Source organism: Miscanthus floridulus, chromosome 8, assembly GCF_019320115.1.
Source record: "Miscanthus floridulus cultivar M001 chromosome 8, ASM1932011v1, whole genome shotgun sequence".
NCBI lineage: Eukaryota > Viridiplantae > Streptophyta > Magnoliopsida > Poales > Poaceae > Miscanthus > Miscanthus floridulus.
Window position 1 is genome coordinate 43,597,823 of NC_089587.1, and position 21,453 is coordinate 43,619,275.

At 49.0% G+C, this 21,453-nt stretch overlaps 1 non-coding gene and 1 pseudogene across 1 annotated transcript; one reads left to right on the forward strand and one right to left on the reverse strand.

Moving 5' to 3' along the window:
• LOC136471799 (bifunctional dethiobiotin synthetase/7,8-diamino-pelargonic acid aminotransferase, mitochondrial-like) overlaps positions 1 to 19,434 on the forward strand; it is a 48,310-nt pseudogene extending 28,876 nt beyond the window's left edge.
• A 1,378-nt stretch (positions 19,435 to 20,812) lies between these two features.
• On the reverse strand, positions 20,813 to 20,885 carry TRNAR-UCU (transfer RNA arginine (anticodon UCU)). The gene has a single exon. It is a non-coding gene; the product is annotated as a tRNA-Arg (tRNA).
• Positions 20,886 to 21,453: the final 568 nt, after the last annotated feature.

Below are 21,453 nucleotides of genomic sequence, written 5' to 3' on the forward strand. Positions count from 1 at the left end.
ATTTGTACTGGCCACTCCCAACCCTATGAGCATTGCTTTGTGGAAATTGGATGCAAGTTGGATATATTCAAGGGAACCTATAAGGCTGGGGTTTCCTATGTTTTTTAGCATATCAAGTATATAAAAGTATAGTCAAGTTTTAGTACCATTCCCACACACCATCCACCCCATTCCCATTTCCAGAGCTAGGTTTCGATCTAGGGATCGATATACCACCATCTCCACATCATCACCATACCATAACCATACCATCGCTCAGTCGATAGGCCAACTCCCTCTCAGCACTGTCTCAAGGCCCATAGCCCCTGGCTACGACCGAACACTCACTCCTAGGGGAAGAAGAGAAGGACTCATCTCACTATCTAGTTTAAGCGAATCCCAGGAAAGGTCCATAGCCGACGAGTCGGCATATGTATCGATCGATCAACCATCCACTCTGCAGAGGTTTCACATAACCATAAGATCCGCCTTCCTCACTGACCGTCGTCAACTAGGCTGATTCCGGCCGCTTGCTAGCCTAGGATAATGCCACTCTACCATTTAGCCCTGGTAAACCCCAAGTCTAGTCTGGGGTGGCTGAAACTGTGAGTCATGAGCTGGGTCCACAAGGTCTCCATGAAGTCTCGGAAGGGTGTGGGGGAAATCCTCCGCGCCCTGTACCTCCTTACACTGTCCGCTATCAACCTAGCAGTAGTGGCAATATCCTACCAAGTAGTTCGGTCGTCCCGCACCATATAGGACGAGTGGTACGTAAGGCTTCCCGGTGAATCTGAGTACTAGTAAGTCCTTAGGGTTGACCAAGCCAGAATGTCTCCATCGGGGTTTCCAATTACCGTGCCACCATAGCACCTCCATCCCGGGCTCCTCCCATCAGAGGTTCACACCCAGGACCACCTCATATACCATTTACCCACCACAGGTATCCATTTCCAGGGGTGCCCAGGTAGCACCCCATGGCAACCCTCACCCTCCACACACCCAAGTCACACATGCAGCACTCTCCCCATAGTCCCGATAACACCAGTTTCCACCACGCATGTAGTATACGCGTAGTAGAAGTATAAGTAATGAAATATATAGCAGTAAGCATGTGTCTAGCCTAATAGCAGGGTATGCAGGGGTAAGGTTGCCTCAAGGTAAAGGCTATCAAGTAAGCATACTACCATGCAAGTCCTATCATAGTTTGATTATAACAGCAAAGTAAAGCAATAGTAGTTCTACATTAGCCATGCGTAATAGGTGCTATGAGATTGGGTGGGATGTGGCACCTTCAGTGTAGTCATCTCCATACTCCTCACGGTACTCATGATCCTCGTCTGTCTGGTTCTCCTCTGAGTCTGCAAATGATTGCATTATAGTCGTGTTAGCGACGTCTATAGGATAGCACAAAGAAGCAATGAAAATTCAGAGCTAAATTCACTCAAACATGGGTTCATTGCGTAGAGCTCGATTTTAGATGAATTTTGGTCCTAGTTTCGTATTTTTCTGAGGTCGTATGATTTAGTTATGAATTTCCGAAGTTTAATTCATTTCTGAAAATGGAAAAAGGCTGAATTACTCCTGGGCTGACACGTGTCACGGTGTGACTGGTCCACGTGGCATGATGACGTTAGCATGACGTCATCGTCACTATTCTGAGCTGACAGGTGGGGTCTAGCTGACGTCAGCATGATGTCATCAACGTCGTCAGTTCCGACAGGTGGGTCTAGGGGCTATTGGGTCACTGACATGTGGGTCCGGTCAAAGTCAACGTCAGTCAACAGCGAGTCAATGGTCAGTCAACGTCAGTCAACGGTCTACGGTCAATGGTCAGGGTCACTGACGTGTGAGGCCAGGGCTGCTGACATCAGCAGCTGACATCACCGTGACGTCAGCATGATGTCACCCCGGCTGCGTTGTCTTCTAACGTGTGGGTTCTGCGTAACGTCATCATGACGTCAGCGTCTGACATGTGGGTCTAGAGCGTCTGTGCTACTAACATGTGGGGCCAGGTCAACGGTCAACGTTGATCGGTCAACGGTCAATACGGGCCGGGTCTTGATTGGATTTGGACAGGGCTAGATCTGGGCCGGGCTTGCCCGCCACATGGCAAGCTGTGACGCTGCCACATCGTAGCCGTGGACTTCCACTGGGCTTCGTCTATAGTGCTGGCTCACGGTGCGTGGTTCATGGTGGTTGCAGGTTCACGGTCCATGGACCTAAGACAGGGTCCATGGTGGACCGAGTCCACCGTCTTTTCTCTCGGCTCGGCTCACGTGCACCGAGTGTAGGCGAGGACGGCCGGCAAGGGGAGTCTCCCCTGTTTTCTCCCGCGGTTGTGCTCCCGCCAGTGGCGTGCTCGCTGGTGAGCCTCCGTGGCAGCGCTGGTGTGCAATTGACGCGGGTGGAAGCTCCGCCAAGCCTCGACGTCTTCATTGGTGGGGTTACCACGGCGTGCGGGGTCTTGTAGTGTGCCGGCCACGGCGGCAGCCTTCCGGGCACGACGGCGGCGCTGGTGAGGTGGCTATTGCCATGGTGAAGCGCCCTGATGGGGCGTGTAAGCTTCTATGGCTCCACGGGGATGCGGCGTGGGCATCCAGGGCTCAAGGCGGGGCTTCGTGCTTCTAGGTGGCTGGTAGGGGCTCCCCGGTGGCCACGGCGACATGGTGACGACGGCGAGGCGCACGGTGAACTACGGGGCTCCAGCGGGGTGGTCACGGCATGGTCGCGGGTGTTTCCCGTGGCTCCAGCGAATAGGGTGGGTGAGTTAGGGAGGCGCCAGGCGCTCCCAACGGTACTGGCCACGGTGGTCGGTAGTTTTGGCCGGTGGTCTGGTGCTCGGAGGTGGTCTGGTGCTCGGAGGTGGTCGGGTGCTCGGAGGTGGTCGGGTGCTCTAGCGGTCGCCATGCCACGATAGTGGCGTTGCGAGCGCGGTGAGCGAGTGCTCTGCTTCGGCGTCCATGGGGCTTGGAGGGTCTACAGCATCCAAGGGCTCGGAGGTGGTCGCGGTGTGCGCGTGAGTGTGCTGTGCTTGTGTGCCTTGAGACCGGAGATAGCCTTGGCCTACGCGCTCATGATATGGAGCGCCATGGCCGGAGTAGCAAGGTCTGGCGGCGAGCAGGGGAAGAACCGGGGGCTCACCGTAGGTGTTGTGGAAGAGGGGATGGCGGTGCGGTGACGAGTTGCGGCCGTGTAGCTCCGGAAGCCATGCAGTGCTGACCCACGACCATGATGACGACGATGGCGTCACCCTCGGCTCTGGCGACTTCGACAGCGCGCGGGGGCTCCGATCCTCATCTCACGATCTCCTTCTCAGCCCTCTACTCTCGGTGTGGTGCGGCTGCTGGGCCACCAAGCGGCGGCGGAGGCTGAGGGAGAGGCTAAGGCATCGAGCATGAGCGGCGTGTGGGCTGGCTTTATAGCCGAGCACCATGCCTCCCATGGTGGCTGGCATCGTGTGGTGGAGGCGTGTGCACTGCATCAGATGGTGGTGCGGGGTTGCATGGGCACGGCGCAAGGGGGACAGGGTCATGCCCCGGGCGTGACCCCCTGGCCCGCCCCTACCACCACGGTCGGGTCTTGGTCGCGCGGGCGGTTGAGCGTGGCGTGGAGAAGATGAACAGGAGGGCTGACATGCGGGGCCCGCATGGCAGCGGCAGCAGGCGAGCGAAGGGCGCGCGGGCTTGCTGGGCTGGCTCGTGGGTCGAGCGCGCGTGCTGGGAAGACAGGACAGGAGTTGGCAGGCCGGTTGGGCTAGCTAGTTGGCGCGGGCCGAGCAGGCCTGGGCTGCGAGGCCTTCTCCACTTTTCTTTTCTTTTCTGTTTTCTTTTTCTACTTCCTTGATTTGAATTCAAATTTGATTTTTAAATTCGGATTCCAAATTGGTGCACCATATTCATTGGAGTTGTTAAGCATATCATAACTCAAATGGAAATCCAAATCATATTTCGAATAATCAATGTATGCAACACTTTATTTGTTAGAATTTAAATAAACACAATTAACTAATGACATGCCATGCTTATGGGTTAACTTGGGTTGGGTTAGACCTAATGCATCTCTTAGGTTGGGTTTCTACACATGACACTCATCAACACATGGGAGTTTTAAGAAAAATTTTGTAGTTGGTATTTTTGGTGTGTGGATTTTTGGGTTGTTATAGTCCTACCCCCTTAACAGAATCTCGTCCCCAAGATTAAAGCGTAACGTACTCTTCGAAGAGATAAGGATAGTATAGCCGGAGGTTAGACTCTTTCTCCCATGTTGCTTCTCTCTCGGTGTGGTTGCTCCATTGGATCTTGCACATAGGAATAGTCTTGCTTCGGGTCTCTTTGGTATCTCTGCCCAGAATTCTGATAGGATGTTCTTTATACTCGAGTGTATCTTGAATGTCAAGTGTATCAGTTGGAACTACTTCATCGGGCACTCTCAAGCACTTGCGTAGCTGTGAGACATGGAATACGGGGTGTACACCCATCAATTCCTCGGGTAGCTCAAGTTTGTAGGCGAGCTTTCCAATCCTCTTGCAAATCTTGTATGGGCCAACAAATCTAGGGGTAAGCTTTCCTTTCGCATGGAATCTGACAGTTCCATGTAGCAGGGATACCTTGAGATAGACGAAGTCTCCCGCATTGAACTCAAGTTCTCTTCACCTTTTGTCAGCATAGCTCTTGTATTGACTTTGAGCAATTCTCAAGTTCTCCTTTACTTGCGCAACTCCTTCTGCATCTTGAATCTTAGCGGAGTCAAAGAATGATCTTTCTCCCGGTTGGGACCACATCAAAGGTGTCTTACAAGGCCTGCCATATAGAGCTTCAAATGGCGACATCTTGATACTGGCTTGGTAGCTGTTGCTATGAGAGAACTCTGCATAAGGTAGGCATTTCTCCCAATCAGAGCCATAATTCAGTACACTAGCGCAAAGCATGTCTTCTAAGATCTGATTTACTCATTCTGTCTATCCATCTATCTGTGGGTGATAAGCGGTACTGAAATCAAGTTTGGTTCCAATGGACTTGTGCAGAGCTTCCCAGAATCGGGACACAAACTGAGGGCCACGATCAGATACGATACTAGAGGGGGCTCCATGCAGTCTGAGAATATGCTCAACATATAGATCTGCTAATTTTTCTGCATTGGTCTTGGTCTTAACTGGTACAAAGTGAGCAATCTTGGTCAAACGGTCAATAATCACCCAGATGGAATCATTGCCTTTCTGTGATCGGGGCAATCCAACTATGAAATCCATAGATATGCTCTCCCATTTCCACTCGGGAACGTCAAGAGGCTTTAGCAAACCTGCAGGCCTTTGATGTTTAGCCTTGACTCTATTGCAGGTGTCACAACGTGCCACATGTCCTGCAATGTCTGTCTTCATGCCTTTCCACCAGAAGTGTTTCTTCAAGTCTTGATACATCTTTGAACCTCCAGGGTGAATATAGTACTTGGAATCGTGAGCTTCTGACAGAATTTCCTCTCGTAGTAATGGGTCAGATGGAACATAGATTCTGTTCTTGAACCAGATGGTTCCTTGTTCATCTTCCTGGTGGTTGGTCTTGTAGCCTAGTTTCATCAGACCACGAAGATATTCAATCTCTTCACAACTTTTCTGAGCTTGACGGATGCGATCTGTGAGATCATACTATATGCGGAGCTCATTCAACAAGTCATGCGGTAGTATCTCAAGTTGGAAATCATCAATCTCTTCCTTGAGCTCAGGTGGTACGGATTTAATGATCAAGGCGTGACAGTAACTCTTGCGACTGAGAGCATCTGCGACTACATTAGCTTTTCCTGGATGATAGTGAATTTCTAGGTCATAGTCCTTGATCAACTCAAGCCATCGGCGTTGCCTCATATTTAGATCTTCCTGAGTGAAAAAGTACTTCAAGCTCTTATGATCGGTGTAGATATCACACTTGTTGCCTATCAAGTAGTGTCTCCAAATCTTCAAGGCATGCACAACTGCTGCTAATTCAAGATCATGGGTTGGGTAATGGTTCTCGTGTTCTTTCAACTATCGAGACGCATATGCTATCACTCTTCCATCTTGCATCAGTACACAACCAAGTCCTTGACAGGATGCATCACAATAGACCACGAATTCTTTGCTGATATCAGGCAATGCTAGCACAGTAGTTGTGGTAAGCTTCTGTTTCAATTCCTGGAAGCTTTGTTCGCACGTGGGCATCCATTCAAACTCCTTAGTCTTCTTTAGAAGGTTGGTCATTGGACGGGCTATCTTAGAGAAGTTCTCAATGAATCAGCGATAATATCCGACCAATCCCAAGAAACTTCTGACTTCTATCACATTGCGGGGTTGATCCCACTCTTTCACGGCTTCAATCTTGGCTGGGTCAACTATGACTCCTTCAGCTGATAATACATGGCCTAAGAAGGCAACTTCCTGTAGCCAGAACTCACATTTGCTGAACTTTGCGTAGAGCTGATGTTGGGCTAGTTTCTCAAGCACCGTTCTCAGATGATGTTCGTGATCTTCCGCGGTGTGTGAATAGACAAGGATGTCATCAATGAATACCACCACGAACTTATCCAGTTCATCCATGAAAACCTTATTCATCATGTTCATGAAGTATGCGGGAGCATTCGTGAGTCCAAAGGACACCACGGTGAACTCAAACTACCCATACCTAGTCACAAAAGCTATCTTCGGGATGTCACTCTCTTGAATCTTCATCTGATGATAGCCAGATCTGAGATCAATCTTAGAGAAATACTTGGCACCTCAAAGCTGATCAAGCAAATCATCAATTCTTGGTAGGGGGTACTTGTTCTTGATGGTGACTGCGTTCAAGTTCTGGTAATCAATACACATTCTCATTGAGCCGTCCTTCTTCTTGACAAACAGAACAGGGGATCCCTAGGGTGAAGCACTGGGTCTGATATATCCCTTTGAGATGAGCTCATCAAGCTATTTCTTGAGCTCAGCCAGTTCATCAACTGACATGCGATAGGGTCTCTTGGCAATGGGTCCTGTTCCCGGCAAGAGATCAATGATGAACTCTACATCACGATCTGGTGGCATACCCGGTAATTCTTCAAGGAATACATCGGGATAGTCTAGCACATCATGAACTGTCTTCTCCTCTCTCTGTAATTCTAAACTGGCTTTAAGGGCACACAAGATAGAGGTGGACTTTCCGGACTGGGGTTCACATCTAATGACTTGGCCTGATGGGTGGGTCACTTGGACATATCTAGGTGAACATGATATGATACCTCGGTGAAGGGTTAGCCAATCCATGCCTAAGATGACATCTAGGTTAGTGGAAGGTAATAGGGTTAGGTCAGCTTTAAAGATAAGACCCTCAATGGTAAGACTCACTCTCTTACAGATGTGGGTGCACTTTAGGTCTCCTAAAGGTGAACTGGTGATGATAGGCTTTCCACGTGGGGTTATAGATAGGTCATGTTCTCGTGCAAACTTGGATGATATGTAAGAACAAGTTGCTCCAGAGTCAAATAGAACTGATGCAGTATTGTCGTTAACTAAAAACATACCATACACAACGTCAGGGGCAGCTTGTGCTTCTTCGGCGTCCAGATGGTTGAGACGTCCACGGGTAGCAGATCCCTTGAACTGAGACTTCTGAGCAGCTGAGTTCTGAGGGCATTCAGCGGCTTTGTGACCTGGTTGGCCACAAGCAAAGCAGGTGAAAGGCATACCGCCTGTAGGGGTTGGCGCGGGTGCCTTCTAGTTTCCAGTGCTTGGTGCGGAGCGGTTCTGTGCTGGGCATTCATTCGCTGAGCGGGAACGGTTGAAACGGTCCTGAGTGTTGCGGTCCTGAGCATAACGGTCCTGGGTGTAACGATCCTGAGCAGGGCAGGAGTATTTGGCGGTGTAGCCTCCACTACCCCTACTCGATCCAGGGTTGTCATCCCTGTTGTGGCGAGAGCGTTCCCTGGATGGTGCATTTCTGCGGAACCTCTTGCGATCACGACCGTGGAGAGACTCCTTAGGCTTATGCTTCCTCTCCTTGTACTCTTCTCTAGCTTCAGCGTGGTCCTTCTCAATCTGGATGCAGCGATCCACCAGAGCATGCAACGTGTTACTCTCAATACCGCCAAACTTCAGTTTGATATGCGGGTTAAGTCCCTTACGGTAATAGTATAGCTTCTCCTTCTTAGAGTTCACAACATAGGAAGGTGCATAGCAAAGAAGATTGGTGAAGCGAGTAGTGTACTCAGTCACCCTGTCTTTTCCCATCTTGATGTTGTGGAACTCCTCAGCTTTGGCCTCCATGATACCCTTGGGAATGTGATACTTAGTGAATGCTTCGGCGAACTCATCCCATGAGATGTTGGCCGGGTCCTCATGGGAATCACTGAAACTATCCCACCAGGCGTGTGCTGCACCTGTGAGCTGGTGTGAGGCTGCTCCAACACACTCATCATCGGTGAAAGTAGTGAGGTCAAGCTTCTTCTCCATCTCCTTGAGCCAGTCATTGGCTACAAGCGGGTCAGGGTCGGTGCCATCATAGGTAGGTGGCCTTAGCTTCAAAAATATTTCCAGCTTCCTTTGGAAGTCATTCTGCTAACCTCCCTAGCGATAGTTTGCTCCTTCAACAAGAGCTGCAAGAAGTTGGGTCTGTTGTGCCATCACTTCTGCCAGGTTCGGTGGTGGTGGTGGTGGAATGTTCTCCTCAGGTGGTGGGGTATTCTCTAGGTGGAAGGGTATCCCTCCACGTCCACGTCCATGGCCACGGCCACGGCCATGGTTGTTGCCACCACGCCCCCCATTTGGTTCGACTGGTTCAGGGATGGGCGCACGTCCACGGTTCATCAGGCGATTAGATCAGTGGTTCGGCTTCTACAACATGAATCATAGGAATCTAGTGCTTGTGTCATAAGTGCTTATTATTCAATATGATTACCTGATTTTTAATGATTTAAAGAAAACATTTATACTATCCAACACTCATTACAAAGAAGCGATAAGATCCATAAGATGCAATAAGATCCAAATCATTCATTACATGGGTTTTATTACATGGCATCATCTCCAGTAGCTACACTAGAAGACGTGCGAGAATCGTACTACGCATAATGTCTCATAATACATCTCATAAGGGGTACATCATGGGGTACAACTCATGGAAACTACTGACATAACTCATGACCATGCAGGGTCGTCTACTCCAACTCGCACACCGCAGCTGGGATACGACTGTTCTCGATCTCGATCTCCTCATCAGACTTGTGAAGTCGGGACACGTACTTCAAGGCCTCGGTGAGCTCCTCAGTAGGCTTGGCTCCAGGTAGGGTAGGGCAGGCGTCTAGGTTGAGGCTAGTCGGGGCTAACTCAAACTCCTCTATCCTAGGCTTCGTCGTGCTACGAATCTCCTTGGGTAGCTGATTCCACATACCCTTCATCTCCCTAAGGCGCTTCCTGTCAGACTTCTGCCAAGCCTGCCATGTCCTCTCACACTTGTCCTATAGGTACTCGGTCTGCCTGAGTGCCTCGATCAGGTGACCCTGGTTGCGAACGGCCTTCTTCCTGAACTCCTCTAGCTCTTGAGTCATGGTCTTGTTCCGAGATTGGATCTTCAGCATATCTATCCCCTTGGATCTCTCTCTGTCTCCTCTACGGTTGAACTCGGCCTTCTTGTCATCCAACTCTCTCTGCAACTCCAAGACCTTGCTGTCGAGGTAGCAGTTCCTGTTGCCTAGGTCGGCTGCTTTGTCCTGTAAGTCAGCGACCTTGGCTCTGTGGGCTTCTTCACGATGGTTGAGCTCATCCTGTAGCTTGGCAACTGTCTCCAGTAGACTAGCCCGCTCCTATGCTCCCTGCGAGTCTCGCTCCTAGTGCTCCCACTGAAGGGCCTGGTCCTGACATCTCCTCTGCTCTAGCTGGGTCACGTACCTGTCCTGCTCCAATAGGTGAATAGCTAAGACACGAAGGCATCTATCCTCCTCGGCAAGGATATCTCTGCCTGCTGCAAAACTCTGCTCACTGGGGGTAAGGCTGAGGTCGAGGGCCTAGGGAAATAGACGGAACTCTATCATCTTCAGCTGCTCGTAGTGGTCCCTCATCACTCTGCGAAGTGCCTTGTGTGAGATAGCCTGCAGTCCCTCCTTGACTGTGTCCTCTATAGTCAACTCGATGAAAGCTGGGACATAAGGCAAGGTAGTGCTAGCTGGGAACTCGACTGAGGTGACAATCGGTCCTTCGATTCCTCCTTCCTGAGCTGGCTTCCCGGTGCAGGTGACCTTGACAAGCTCGTCGGGGACACCTAACATGATGAGAACTCGACAGAGGGTCTATGCAAAACCCCCGAGCTCACGTAGGTCGAAGGTAAGCTTGGCGTGGTCCAGAGGTAGCGGTCCTAGAGGCGGTCAGTCGACGTTCGTGCCATCTACATGTTTTAAGGAATAGGTGTTAGCGTGTCAATAATAGATAAGCCTTGCATAAAAGTAAATGCAGGGTCGATATATAACCGAAAGAAGGGTTGTCCACGTCCTATTCTATCATCCATTTCTAAGGGTTTTGTCCTATGGTCAAGTATGGCTCTGATACCAATTGAAGCGGCCCCGATTTCCGCGAAGGGAAATCCACAGCATCGTAGTGTAATAAGACCGTAGAAGGTCATATTACCCAAATTCTAGTCGAATATCACATCCATACAACGATAATATCATAGTACAAATAGTGCAGAATTACTTAAATTATTACATCGCCGTATTGGCGGAATCAAAAGTAGCATTCATTCAGAACAGCTTGAAGTTAAGATCGCCAAACTCGAGCGTAGGCACGAACCCCTCATCCGTCAAACTCCTCGGAGCTATACTCCTCAGCAGAACCTGTGTGCCAAAATTTATCAGTACGATTTGTACTGGCCACTCCCAACCCTATGAGCATTGCTTTGTGGAAATTGGATGCAAGTTGGATATATTCAAGGGAACCTATAAGGCTGGGGTTTCCTATGTTTTTTAGCATATCAAGTATATAAAAGTATAGTCAAGTTTCAGTACCATTCCCACACACCATCCACCCCATTCCCATTTCCAGAGCCAGGTTTCGATCCAGGGATCGATATACCACCATCTCCACATCATCACCATACCATAACCATACCATCGCTCAGTCGACAGGCCAACTCCCTCTCGGCACTATCTCAAGGCCCGTAGCCCCTAGCTATGACCGAACACTCACTCCCAGGGGAAGAAGAGAAGGACTCATCTCACTATCTAGTTTAAGCGAATCCCAAGAAAGGTCCATAGCTGACGAGTTGGCATATGTATCGATCGATCAACCATCCACTCTGCAGAGGTTTCACATAACCATAAGATCCGCCTTCCTCGCTGACCGTCGTCAACTAGGCTGATTCCGGCCGCTTGCTAGCCTAGGATAATGCCACTCTACCATTCAGCCCTGGTACACCCCAAGTCTAGTCTGGGGTGGCTGAAACTGTGAGTCATGAGCCGGGTCCACAAGGTCTCCATGAAGTCTCGGAAGGGTGTGGGGGAAATCCTCCGCGCCCTGTACCTCCTTACACTATCCGCTATCAACCTAGCAGTAGTGGCAATATCCTACCAAGTAGTTCGACAGTCCCGCACCATATAGGGCGAGTGGTACGTAAGACTTCCCAGTGAATCTGAGTACTAGTAAGTCCTTAGGGTTGACCAAGCCAGAATGTCTCCATCAGGGTTTCCAATTACCGTGCCACCACAGCACCTCCATCCCGGGCTCCTCCCATCACAGGTTCACACCCAGGACCACCTCATATACCATTTACCCACCACAGGTATCCATTTCTAGGGGTGCCCAGGTAGCACCCCATGGCAAGACTTGCCCTAAGCTCGTCGTATACTCCAACTTGGTCAACACAACCCTCACCCTCCACACACCCAAGTCACACACGCAGCACTCTCCCCATAGTCCCGATAACACCAGTTTCCACCACACATGTAGTATACGCGTAGTAGAAGTATAAGTAATGAAATATATAGCAGTAAGCGTGTGTCTAGCCTAATAGCAGGGTATGCAGGGGTAAGGTTGCGTCAAGGTAAAGGCTATCAAGTAAGCATACTACCATGCAAGTCCTATCATAGTTTGATTATAACAGCAAAGTAAAGCAATAGCAATTCTACATTAGCCATGCGTAATAGGTGCTATGAGATTAGGTGGGATGTAACACCTTCAGTGTAGTCGTCTCCGTACTCCTCACGGTACTCACGATCCTCGTCTGTCTGGTTCTCCTCCGAGTCTACAAATGATCGCATTATAGTCGCGTTAGCAACGTCTATAGGATAGCACAAAGAAGCAATGAAAATTCAAAGGAGCCAAATTCACTCAAACATGGGTTCATTGCGTAGAGCTCGATTTTAGATGAATTTTGGTCCTGGTTTTGTATTTTTCTGAGGTCGTATGATTTAGTTATGAATTTCCGAAGTTTAATTCATTTCTGAAAATGGAAAAAGGCTGAATTACTCCTGGGCTGACACATGTCACGGTGTGACTGGTCCACGTGGCATGATGACGTCAGCATGATGTCATCGTCACTGTTTCGAGCTGACAGGTGGGGTCCAGCTGACGTCAGCATGACGTCATCAACGTCGTCAGTTCCGACAGGTGGGTCTAGGGGCTATTGGGTCACTGACATGTGGGTCCGGTCAAAGTCAACGTCAGTCAACAGCGAGTCAATGGTCAACAGTCTACGGTCTACGGTCAACGGTCAGGGTCACTGACGTGTGAGGCCAGGGCTGCTGACGTCAGCAGCTGACATCACCGTGACGTCAGCATGATGTCACCCCGGCTACGTTGTCTTCTAACATGTGGGTTCTGCGTGACGTCATCATGACGTCAGCGTCTGACATGTGGGTCCAGAGCGTCTGTGCTACTAACATGTGGGGCCAGGTCAACGGTCAATGTTGACCGGTCAACGGTCAATGCGGGCCGGGTCTTGACTGGGTTTGGATAGGGCTAGATCTGGGCTGGGCTTGGCCCGCCACGTGGCAAGCTGTGACGCTGCCACGTCATAGCCGTGGGCTTCCACTGGGCTTCATCCATAGTGTTGGCTCACGATGCGTGGTTCATGGTGGTCGTAGGTTCACGGTCCATGGACCTAAGACAGGGTCCATGGTGGACTGAGTCCACCGTCTTTTCTCTCGGCTCGGCTCACGTGCACCGAGTGCAGGCGTGGACGGCTGACAAGGGGAGTCTCCCCTGTTTTCTCCCGTGGCTGTGCTCCCACCGGCGGCGTGCTCGCTGGTGAGCCTCCGTGGCGGCGCTGGTGTGCAATTAACGTGGGTGGAAGCTCCGCCGAGCCTCGGCGTCTTCATTGGTGGGGTTACCATGGCGTGCGGGGTCCCGTGGTGTGCCGGCCATGGCGGCAGCCTTCCAGGCACGACGGCGGCGCTGGTGAGGTGGCTACTGCCACGGTGAAGCGCCCTGATGGGGCGTGTAAGCTCCTACGGCTCCACGAGGACGCGGCGTGGGTGTCCAGGGCTCAAGGCAGGGCTTCGTGCTTCCAGGTGGCCGGTAGGGGCTCCTCGGTGGCCACGGCGACATGGTGACAACGGCGAGGCACATGGTGAACTACGGGGCTCTAGCGGGGTGGTCACGGCGTGGTCGTGGGTGTTTCCCATGGCTCTAGCGAACAGGGCGGGCGAGTCGGGGAGGCACCAGGCGCTCCCAGCGGTACTAGCCGTGGTGGTCGGCGGTTCTGGCCAGTGGTCTGGTGCTCAGAGGTGGTCTGGTGCTCGGAGGTGGTCTGGTTCTCGGAGGTGGTCGGGTGCTCGGAGGTGGTCGGATGCTCCAGCGGTGGCCACACCACGACGGTGGCGTTGTGAGCGTGGCGAGCGAGTGCTCTGCTTTGGCGTCCGTGGGGCTTGGAGGGTCTACAGCGTCCAAGGGCTCAGAGGTGGTCGCGGTGTGCGCGTGAGTGTGCTGTGCTTGTGTGCCTTGAGACCGGAGATGGCCTTGGCCTACGCGCTCACGGTATGGAGCGCCATGGCCGGAGTAGCAAGGTCTGGCTGTGAGCAGGGGAAGAACCGGGGGCTCATAGTAGGTGTTGTGGAAGAGGGGATGGCGGTGCAGTGACGAGTTGTGGCCGTGTAGCTCCGGAAGCCGTGCAGTGCCGACCCACGACCGTGATGACGACAACGGCGTCACCCTCGGCTCCGGCGACTTTGGCAGCGCACGGGGGCTCCGATCCTCCTCTCACGATCTCCTTCTCTGCCCTCTACTCTCGGTGCGGTGCGGCTGCTGGGCCACCAAGCGGCGGCGGAGGCTGAGGGAGAGGCTAAGGCACCGGGCATGAGCGGCGTGCGGGCTGGCTTTATAGCCGAGCACCATGCCTCCCATGGCGGCTGGCATCGTGCGGTGGAGGTGTGTGCACCGCATTAGACGGTGGTGCGGGGTTGCGTGGGCGTGGCGCAAGGGGGACAGGGTCATGCCCCGGGCGTGACCCCCTGGCCTGCCCCTGCCACTACGGTCGGCTCTTGGTCGCGCGGGCGGTTGAGCGTGGCGTGGAGAAGATGAACAGGAGGGCTGACATGCGGGGCCCGCGTGGCAGCGGCAGCAGGCGAGCGGAGGGCGCGCGGGCTTGCTGGGCCGGCTCGTGGGCCAAGCGCGCATGCTGGGAAGATGGGAAGGGAGTTGGCAGGCCGGTTGGGCTGCCTGGTTGGCGTGGGCCGAGCAGGCCGAGCAGACCTGGGCTGCGAGGCCTTCTCCACTTTTCTTTTCTTTTCTGTTTTCTTTTTCTACTTCCTTGATTTGAATTCAAATTTGATTTTTAAATTTGGATTCCAAATTGGTGCACCATATTCATTGGAGTTGTTAAGCATATCATAACTCAAATGGAAATCCAAATCATATTTCGAATAATCAATGTATGCAACACTTTATTTGTTAGAATTTAAATAAACACAATTAACTAATGACATGCCATGCTTATGGGTTAACTTGGGTTGGGGTTAGACCTAATGCATCTCTTAGGTTGGGTTTCTACACATGACACTCATCAACACATGGGAGTTTTAAGAAAAATTTTGTAGTTGGTATTTTTGGTGTGTGGATTTTTGGGTTGTTACACTCTCTACCTCCCCATGCCGTTATTTTCGATTTTCATGGCTTGTATGACTGTTTTCGCGTGCGCCCGATAGCTCCCGGCCGCCGGCCATGGCGACAGCCGCCTCGGCCGCGCCCCCTTGCTTCTCTCTACCTCCCCATGCCATTATTTTCGATTTTCATGGCTTGTATGACCGTTTTCGCGTGCGCCCGATAGCTCCCGGCCGCCAGCCATGGCGACCGCCGCCTCGGTTGCCGTATCGGCCTGGCCGAGGTCCCCTTCACCCCCATCATCTCCCGGTGCCCTCAGTTCTTCAAACCGTGGCCCATAGGCCAAGTTCCGCGCACGTCGGTGACCTCCTCACCGCCGGCAATGGCTGCACCACCGTAGCCGCACTGTTCCGGCCGGTGCCTTCCTTTCTGTCTCTTCCCCTCTCTAATCCGAGCTGTCCGTTGCTTGATCAACAGCTCTGAGTGACCGATACCCCTTCGCGGGTGATTTTGCTAAAGAGTCCCTTGAGTTTGGACAAATAGAACCCGCCGTCCATAGCACAATTTCCAGAGTACGCTTTCCCCTTTTGAAAACGCAAAATACACTATTTTAGTCCAAAATACGTTTTCGATATTTACAGAAATGCCATTGCACTGTTTTGCTCATAGAATCGTCGTTTTAGCTCCGAATTGACCCGTTCAAATCGCGTTAGGTTCACAATTAAGTTCTCTACTTATTAATACCACTGTTAATCATGTTTGCAACTTTTCAATTTCATGGTTAGATTTAATTAAATAAATTGCTATAGGAAATCCCATTTAAATCATAACTTTCGCATATTAGCTCCGTTTTTTGTGAACTTCGCGTTGCCGTGATCGTAGCGAGACGTAGATTCTTTTCATAAACATTTTAATTTGTTTTCTATACTGTTGGTGTACTGTTCTAACTATAGTATTGTTTGCTTTGCATGAATGCTCCTGGAATGTTGTATGTTGCTGTGTTGGTCGTGTTCAGACGGTGAGGAGAACGTTGGTGACCAGGAGTACTTTGACGACCAGCATGATCAGTAGGAGTTTGCTAACCAAGGCAAGTATAGCATGGGCCTACCTTGATGTCCTATTCACTTTAATCATTCACTCATGTGCATGTGTCTAACTTTGATAACCATAAGGACATCCTAGTTATTTGATGATATGTTCCCTTGACTCCTTTGGGTTAATTGCATATGGGTAGATTGCAGCGCTTTAACTGAACATGGTCTACACAATGGTTAATGGTTCTATGGAACTAAAGGTAAAACATGCTTTATAACAACTGATCCATAGGGCGAAGGAGCAAATTACTTTCGATCATGTTGCTCTCGGCCCTCCATAAGGACTTATCTGTCGGCAAAAGCTAGGTCTGACAGTGCAACCGTGAGAGTCATATGGCTCTGACTTTAGCTCGGTAATAGGATCTTTTCTAGCTTGTTAGAGGTTACCTTTATGGCGCAAAAGGGGCTTGCCACGTTGGGTATAGGACTGCCTCTGTTCCTATGTGTATAGCCGTGATGGATATGTGCCATAGGAAAGGGGGGTTCCTACATCTGCCTACCGAGGAAACCGAGCGGGCCTAACTTGTTAGAGAAACCTATGAAATGGCTTCATAGTGTACCATGCCCGCTCACATTGGCAGTGATATGGGAGTAATTAACCCGGACATATGGGAATCACGACTCGCGGTGAATGTGCACCACCTCTGCAGAGGGTTACAAACTGTTATAATAGCCGTGCTCAAGGTCACGAGCGACCTGGAAAACTCATAGAATAATTGGTTACTCATTGTGGTTCATTTATGATGGTATACGATGATAATATGATGCAAATGATTCTGATATCTGATTATGTGGGTATAAATGGGAGCTTAAGCATAACTTGATAATACTTGATAATAAAATCTTGACTTACTAAAAGTGCTAACTGCAGTAAACCAGTGTCATCCTTTTTGAGCTACATAACCCCATGTTATCTTGTTAAGTACGGGAAGTACTTACGCTTGTTTACTTTCTATATTTGGATAAAAATCCTGGATGGGTAACAGATGACAACGTGTATGAGGAGTTTCCTGAGGATTATTAGGCTTGTGGTCAACCAGCTGACCTTCCCTGTGATGGAGTTCCACGAGAGAGTTATCATTTTATTTTCCGCTGTGTTGTGTAAGACTATGTGTTGTTATTAATCGTGTTGTAAGATACACCATGATGATACTTTATATAATTTGTTGACTTATGTGTGTGACTGATCCCTAGGCACACATGAGCTTTATGCATTCAATTTTATCCTTAAAATTGGGTGTGACATCGTCACTACTGAATGTGAAAAGAGTGGTCTCATTAGGAACTCTGTGTGCAATTGAGCTCAAGGCTGAGGGATCTGATGCTGGGTATGTCACTTATGAATGAGTCATTATATTTTTTAGGCTTCACTGATGAATTTAGTATTTTTCTTGGCATAAAAAAACTTTTCAAAGAGGATCAAAAGATGGCTAGTTTGGCATCTTTTGCTGCACAGAGTTTTGTTATGGTCCTGTCGAGTTTAGTTTGCTCGAGAATATTTTCTTGTTATCAAGAATCTGATTATATTGAAACTATTTTTGTGTGTATAAAGAATCTGATTATACTGAAACTGTTTTTGTGTGTATAAAGAATCTGATTATACTGAAACTGTTTTTGTGTTCCTAGTATCAAATGGTTGTGCGAGATGGGGGTGTGTGTGGGGTGGGGTGGGGGGCGTCCTAAAGTGTGGCCAAGCCGTCAAAGTTAGCCATGCCCGTGTTGGGAGTTACAGGCACTTAGGAACCATCTCCAACAGCCGATAGCTCCCTTCTGTCTGATGAGACCAGATGTCTAGGTCGTTGCAAGGCGATGAGATTATTCACCTGACACAACAAACGTTGCATACCAGAAGACCAGTTACGCACCTCCCATATGTGCCAGAGGAGGGTCAGTAGGATGGAGTGAACAGGTGAGGTGGAGATGCAGTAGTCCAGAGCGTCTTCAGCGTCCATTCAATGTAAATTTTGCAGTCCTGTACTCCTATCACACACCACAATGTTGTGGTCCCAATATGAAAAAAAAATATAAGTAATTTGAAATTTCTTATATATTTTTTCTCAAATACGCAGGAGGCCTGTGTATCATTATAATATTGATTGACCTGGATTATAATGACAGCTATCATATATAGCCAGCTGTCTCCCTAATTGTCCATCTCATACTCGAAACAAGAAAGTAAGACTAGCCACAGCGTTGCTTTTTAGCGGTGCCCAAACACTCTCTCTCCTATTTGAGCACCGATGCCCACGTTGTAGCCGGTGCTGAGATGAAAAAAAAGTGGGCACCGATGCATGTTCGTTCACCGGTGCTTCAAACGTTAAAAACTATTATTCCTCGTTCGCCTCTGCCTCCGCGGCCGCTACGACGGTGTGTCACGGGGTCCACAAGCACAGTGAAGCACCGGTGCCCAAGCTGTGAGAATTGGAGAGCTGAAGCATCGGTGCTCTGTGTCAGACTGAAATTTTTTTCGGCACCGCTCACACTGTGGACAGTCTAACGAAGCCTCAGACTATAACTAACTCAACAGAACAGATAAGGACGTCAAAACCTGATCTTCTGTATAGGCCGACCCTACTGGTTTCTGACTCCACCTTAACATCTTGCTTCTTCCTAATTTGGTACTCGATGCCACATATAACAGATTCATATACACAATTGTGCTAGAACCACCGCAAATGATGATGGATCTGGTCATTCCTTTGTGTAGTATAGGAGACCTCAGTATTTTCTGCTGTACCCATGGAGTTCATTTGACTCTTGCTTCTTCTCCTCATGGTGCATTCTGTAGCTTAATTTGGTGAAATACAAGTTCTTACAGTTCCAGTTTGGGCAAAGTATTGTGCTTAATTGTGATAATTTATTTAAGTAATGCTGGATTATATTTACTGCTATGCTATGAGTTTTCATGCCGTTCCCTCTGCAGGTACGCTTCACTCTACGCAAGTTCCTTGGGGCCAGTTTGGATGTCAAAATTTTTGGCAAAATGCTATTGTAGCATTTTCGTTGTTATTTGGCAATTAGTGTCCAATCATAGTCTAATTAGGCTTAAAAGATTCGTCTGGTGGATTTCGTCTAAACTGTGTAATTAGTTTTATTTTTTATTTATATTTAATGCTTCATGCATGCGTCCAAAGATTCGATGTGACGGGAAATCTTGAAAAATTTGGCATTTTGGGGTGCAACTAAACAGGGCCTTGGTGCAACAGCTCCGCAAAGAGGATGATATTTACATTAGGCCCCAGCGTAACGTGATATACCTCGTGTGGTCCATGCACACCCCAAGATAGCTGCATTTGACAACTCCTCAAAGTACACTGCAGGCTTTGTGAGCTCAATTGAGTCGACTGGGAAGCAGATTTTGGGAGTCGAACAGCCTTGTGACAACTTAAGTTTCAGGCCATCAGTTAACCTTTAGATGCTATACAGTGTTCATTATCATCATGAATGATAGGCTCCTATTTGCTGCGGCAACATCAATCACAATTGGCGACGGTAGCAGAACATCCTTGTGGAGCAGCGCGTGGCTCCAAGGTCAAAGGCCCCAAGATCTAGCGCCAAATATCTTTCAAATTTCAAAAAATAAAAACAAGTCGCTCAACGAAGCTTTGCACAACAGAGCCTGGATTAAGGACATAGACCTATAGCATGCAGGTTTCACTTCCCAACACTTTGTGTTGTATGTCCAGCTTTGGCACGCCCTAAACCACTTTCAGCTCCAATCGGACAGGGAAGACAACATCATTTGGAATTTCATGCCAGATGGTAAATTCACAACAGGATCGGCCTACCACGCGCAATTCATTGGATCAACGACGACCAATTTCAAACGAAGTCTGGGCGCCACCAAAATGCAAGTTCTTTGAGTGGCTCGCCATCCAAAACTGAATCCGGACCACCGATAGACTACAAGCGTGAGCATGGCCAAATAATGGTGTGTGTCCTCTTTGCAGGCACAGTCAAGAATCTGGAGTCCATCTCTGTCAAGACTGTCGTTACACTAGGCGTATTTGGGAGGGCATTGCAATGTGGCTAGGCAACGAACACCTGTGACCTTCCGCCTGGGTGCTAGGAGACTCTATACAAACTTGGTGGGAAAACCTAGATCGAACACCTTTGACGGCGAGGCGAGGACTACGCTCCATTATCATTCTTGTTTGTTGGGAGGTGTGGAATAAAAGAAATGCAAGAATCTTTGAGCGCAAAGAATCCGCACCAATGCATCTCCTCCAGAAGATCAAGGAAGAGGCTGGCTTGTGGGCAATGACGGGAGCAAAGCATATCTCCAATTTATTATTGCGCATGTGATTTGAGGCCACCTGAGGTGGGGCATGTCGGGCTTTTACTCTCTTGTCCACTTTTATATATGTTTGTACAGCCCTCCTGCCGGTTTCGTTTCAAAAAAAAAAACGTCAGACTTGTTCTAATGCAGAGGGTGCCGTTCCTAAGCTTGATGGTACGATGGATTAGTTTTAGGCATCGTTAGTGACGATGAACTAATTACTTAATGCTTTGCTGTGTTTCCAGTCGATCTGATTGTATGTACCGGTGAATTAATATATGGGTTGGACCCGTCACATTGTTGGTACTCAGTTTTGGATCCGTATGTGATTTTATAGGTGTATTGCCAAAGGTCTTGCGACGTCAACAAAAGTTCAGTCTTGATGGGCGTTTTAAAAATGGAAAATAAAATAATTATTTTTAAAAAAAAACTGCTTTTCACGCCCAGTGGGACTCGAACCCACAATCGCCTGAGTAGAAGTCAGACGCCTTATCCATTAGGCCATGGGCGCCTACTGAATTTCTCATCACTTGTCACTTTTATAAGGAAACATTAGCAGGCACAGACTTTGCCCCCACCCGTATGAATAACACCATTAAGCTAGTGTTTGGTTTGACATTTTGTCATTATGCAGGGTAAGAAATCTCGTAACACATGTTTGGTTCGATGCCGGCGCTAATCAGCCAGATTGAGAGGCTCCCCGGAGCATAGTCAAATCATAGTAATTTGGTACAAATTTTGTATCTGATGCCGTTACATTCCAAAACCAAACAAAGACCATAATGATTGACCCCACTTTTAATTACAGTGTAACCTGATTTAGTTACCATTTCCATTACCACTGGTTGAAGCAAAACACCATGTAAATCCTAGAATAAATTTTCTTTTTTAAAAAAAAGACAAGCACTCATGCTAAGTTAAGTAAAGGATTTGAACGTGGGTGAACAGATTTCACCACAAGAAATCTGAACAGCTAGGCTACACTGCATTCGCCACTATATGCTATTGTGAATAATAGAATGAAAAATAGAGCAAAATGTATTAGATTTTAATCTACAATGATGAAAATTATGTCTGAG